The sequence below is a fragment of the Trachypithecus francoisi genome, unplaced genomic scaffold (assembly GCF_009764315.1).
Source record: "Trachypithecus francoisi isolate TF-2019V2 unplaced genomic scaffold, Tfra_2.0 Lachesis_group3, whole genome shotgun sequence".
NCBI lineage: Eukaryota > Metazoa > Chordata > Mammalia > Primates > Cercopithecidae > Trachypithecus > Trachypithecus francoisi.
Window position 1 is genome coordinate 32,380,784 of NW_022681468.1, and position 4,872 is coordinate 32,385,655.

General features: G+C 45.9%; 1 pseudogene; it reads right to left on the reverse strand.

Annotated features, from left to right (window-relative positions):
* Positions 1-1,792: 1,792 nt before the first annotated feature.
* LOC117069516 lies at positions 1,793-2,966 on the reverse strand (annotated as a pseudogene).
* Between the last annotated feature and the right edge of the window lie 1,906 nt (positions 2,967-4,872).

Sequence of the window (4,872 nt, forward strand, 5' to 3'; positions counted from 1 at the left end):
CAGTGAGTTCTCCCAGATCTGTCAGGGATGGGTGCTTTTGGCCCAGCGACAGCTTCCTCAGCAGTGTTCAGGCCTCTGCGGGAGGGAGGGACCACGCAACCTCTCCTTCCTGCAGATCTGAGATACCATGGTTTGCTGTTGGGCTGATTCCAGTCTTCTCAGGATGCTTGAGGGACAGGGAGAAAGATGTTCATGTTGGAGCTGCCTCTCTGGGGAATTTGAAAGCAGAAGTGAGGAGCTTCCCGCTGGAGGCCAGAGCAATGAGAGAAGCTGGGTGATTCAGTCCCCAAGTTTTCAAAGGGCTCTGTGGTCCATAGGCAAGGACAGAAGAGATGGAATTTCAGGAAGGTCCTCTCTGAGCTGGCTTTTCTGGGCACCTGAGTTGGGGTGGCAATGAGAAATGGCATGGGGAGCAGCCAACCAGCTGGCCTCTATTTGCATATTCATAAGCCCCCTATGCTGGTTGGCTGCACTAAGCAGCCCCCACTGTCCCCAGAGTTAGCGGCTGCAGCAAGACTGGGTCTGTCAGACAGTGCCTTGTGCTAAGAAGGGGCCAGAGGCTCCCCTTACTCAGCCACAGGCACCCGGCCTGCCTGGAGAGGAAGCAGGGAAACCAGAAGCACTTCCTGACCATGGCTCTGTCTGTCCAAGGCTGGTGAAGAGTGGGCTGCTTCGTCTTCTAGGGTGGTTGGCCCCAGCTGGCCACAGAGCCCAAGATAAAGACCTCCCGGAGGACCTCTTCCCTGTGAGTAACATCATCCTTTCCATTTACCTTGCCAGAGTACTTTTTACAAAATTATGGAAGATTATGAAAATTGTCAAATATGCAGAGAAGTAGACAGAGTAGCATAGCAATACCCACCCCTGTATTCATCATCTAGATTTAACAATTGTTCATATGTATTTGCTTATTTTTGTTGGCTGAAATACTTTCAGGCAAATTATAGACATAGAGACATTTCACTCCCTAATTCCTCACTCTATAATACCATGTATGCATCTCCAGAGCCCTTTCGAAGCTCTTCTTTCATTAGATTTTCACCCAAGTTCTGAATGAAGGGGTGATTATCATCTCTGTTTTATAAAAGGTGGAATGCAGAAAGTGCGACTTTAGGGCCAATCGCTGGGAGTAGATCCCAGACCTCCTAACTCCCAGCCCAAGTGCTTGGACAGCCACATGAAAGGATCTCTGATGCCCAGGGGTGTTTTCCTAGAGAGCAAGGAGGCATTGCAGCTGCTGTGTGACCTTGGGCTTGTCACCTTACCTCTCTGGGCTCCTGGTTCCTCATCCATAAAGTAAAGGCATGTCATGAAGATCCCAGGATCCCTAACCCTAGTCTGTGATATTTCCCTTGGTTTTTAGAAAAATGAGAAGACATTGTAAAGAGTTTTTCACAAAGCTAAACTTATTTGTATATTATGCGTTTCCCCCTTTTATTCTTTTAAAAACAAGGTGGTTAAGATTCTATTTTTTTTTTTTTTTTTTTTTTTGAGATGGAGTCTTGCTCTGTCGCCCAGGCTGGAGTGCAATGGCACGTCTTAGCTCACTGCACCCTCAACCTCCCGGGTTCAAGCAAGTCTCCCAGCCTCAGCCTCCTGAGTAGCTGGGATTACAGGCACATGCCACCACGCCCAGCTAATGTTTGTATTTTTAGTAGAGACGGGGTTTCACCATGTTGGCCAGGATGGTCTCGAACTCCTGACCTCAGGTGATCCGCCTGCCTCGGCCTCCCAAAGTGCTGGGATAACAGGCGTGAGCCACCCCGCCCAGCCAAGATTCTTTAAGAATTAAAAATCATGTGTCAGTGAAGGGAGATAAAAAAATTTTAAAAAGGAAATAAAAGTGATGGTAGATAGAGTCTTTTGTATACTAATTTTTGGTGCCTTTACCTGCAAAATAAAATGTCAGTAACTCTCAAACTGGTCCAATATCTTTCCTCTTCGTTTTATTTTTTATTTTTCGTAAACGAATGTTTTATTCATTTTAAATAAGTTTTAAACTACTTTTGTTTTGGGGGGGCTTTTAAAATGAAAACTGATTTAGGTCCACTCCAATGTCCACTGATTTATTTTTATGAAATTTGTATGGGCTGGGCGCAGTGGCTCATGCCTGTAATCCCAGCACTTTGGGAGGCCGAGGCGGGTAGATTACAAGGTCAGGAGTTCGAGACCAGCCTTGCCAAGATAGTGAAACCCCGTCCCTACTACAAATACAAAAATTAGCCCGGTGCGGTAGTGGGCGCTTGTAATCCCAGCTACTTGGGAGGCTGAGTCAGAAGAATCACTTGAACCTGGGAGGCAGAGGTTGCAGTGAGCCAAGATCATGCCACTGCACTGCAGCCTGGCAATAGAGTGAGACTCCATCTCAAAAAAAAAAAAAAAAAAAAAAAAAAAAAAAAAAAAGAAACTTGTATGATGCTGGCAGGTCATCCTGAAGCTCTGAAATCGTATCTATCTTGATTTCCCATTCTGCAGCTTTCTTTTCAACATGTTCTCTGAGGATTTGTATAAAGAATATACTGCTGTTCTTGCCATTTCCAAAGCAGTCTTTAGAAAAGCCATATCTATCCCTTTATTATTTTTGGTCCAAGGAGGATTCATAATTACTGTATCAAATGACTTGACATCCTGTTAGGTAACAGGCACACATCACATTGAACCATGTCAATATTAGTTAACTCAAACTCTTCCACATTCCTGTTAAATATTTCCAATACGTCTTCATCTCTGTCAAATCCAACACACAACCTTGCTCCTAACACTGCAGTTCCAATGCTAAGCATTCCACAACTACAGCCTAGATCTGCAAAAACTTCATTTTCATCATAAGGGTTATGGATTGCGTAGAGCATACATGCTGCAATGTGAAGCTTGGTGGGATACTGTTTTAGAAGTAGCTTGGCCTTTTCGAATCTATCCACTTATTGCAGGCAATTCTCTAGTTCCTTAAGCCTTAATTCCTTCATTCTGTTTTTTTAAAAATATGGACTCTCAGGGTTTGGAGGCACAGAATCTCAGGAGGCGACCGGCACCTTGGCCAGGGCCAGAAGACCTCTTCATTTAATTAATGGTTGAAATCTAAAAATATAAAAATCTGGAGACCAGCCACTGTACCAGATGCTCCTAAGCCCTTTCCAGCTCTAGAGTTCTATGGCTCTGGGGGCTCCTAAACCCGCCCTAGGAGAAAAGGAAACCAGTTTAAGGAGTGCCTATTTCCAGCACCAGAGAATGCAGGGCCCATCACATGTGATCCTCCCCACCACAATCCTAGGAGAGTGGCTGTTATCAACCCCCTTTTACGGCCAGAGAAACTGAAGGGAAAAAGGCAAAGTTAATTTGTGTAAGCTCACATAAGAGCTAACAACAGGCCGGATGCGGTAATCACGACTGTAATCCCAGCATTTTGGGAGGCCGAGGCAGGCAGATCATGAGGTCAGGAGATCGAGACCATCCTAGCTAACATCGTGAAACCCCGCCTCTACTAAAAATACAAAAAAGTAGCTGGGCGTGGTGGCACGTGCCTGTAGTCCCAGCTACTCGAGAGGCTGAGGCAGGAGAATTGCTTGAACCTAGGAGGTGGAGGTTGCAGTGAGTCGAGATCACCACTGCACTCCAGCCTGGGCAACAGAGCGAGACTCTGTCTCAAAAGAAAAAGAATAGGTAACAATTGCCCCCCAGGTCTAATACCTGGTAGATCATTCCATAGTGCACAGCCGTCATTGATGCAGACCGCCAGGGCTTCTGACTCCATTGTGTCTGTGTCTGTGATGGACAGGGCTGTGTGGCCTGGGCCTGTCAGGCTGACCCCCCTCCTCATTTGTGTCATCAGCCAGTGCAGTGAACAAAGCTGCTTAGGGCTGGACCAGAGATGGATGGGTGGCCTCCGATCTGCAGCAGAGTGGGGACAGTGCAGGGGGCCTCTCATCATAGAGAATGAAACAGGACAAGGCTGTATGTGAAAATGCCTTTGTAAAGCATACAAACGGTATGTGACTTTGAGATGTGCTACCCTAAACAAGTCTTCATCAGTAGCTAAAGTTAGCTCTGTCTGGCAAGTATTTGGATGGGAGGCTGTTCAGGAGTACAGTGGATAAGGCAAAAATGTATTCATATATAGGTGTGATTAAGTCATCATTATTATGAAATGCCAGTAGTGGGCCCTTAGATCCCATGATAAGTGTTGATGAAGGTAAAAGCAGTTGTTTCAGGATAAGGCATTTTCCTCCATACCTTTCCAATCATGTTGGGTGGTCATCTACTAAGCACATCCTGGTCCAGTTGGAATCCAACTGAATCTAGGAAATGAATGAACAAAATCCTGCAAAGAAAAACGTATTTTCCCATCAAAAACCACGCAGGAATTTTATCAAGGAAATAACAATAAAACTTCTTGTATAAATCTGATTTGAGCTTCAGTGACAGTGATGAGAATGAGTCAGCATCTCTTGGGCTTCACGAGGTACCTTTTACCTAAGGACTCTCCATAGCCCACCTTGCCTTATTGATTGGTTCTCCCATGACCCAGCTGAAGTGCATCAAAGGTGTTTGCTGTTCCCTAAATGTGTACACATTACAGAAGGGGAGACATGACCTGTGAGCTGCCAGTCTCACCTCAGCTGGCCCCATAGGCAGCCCTTCCCCTTTGTCCCACTCGGGCAGAGCTTCAGGAGCTCTCCAGGGATATTCCATGGAAGGGCACAGATCCACAGGGAGAAAGGCTGCCATGTAGGAGGTGATCTGTGCAGGTGATGATGCCACAGACACTGGCTATTCCTTTTCAGCTCATGTCCAGGTGCTCTAACACAAAGCTGAAAGGAGACAACACACAATTTCTCTCGTAGGTTCTTGTTTGTTTGTTTGTGACAGGGTCTT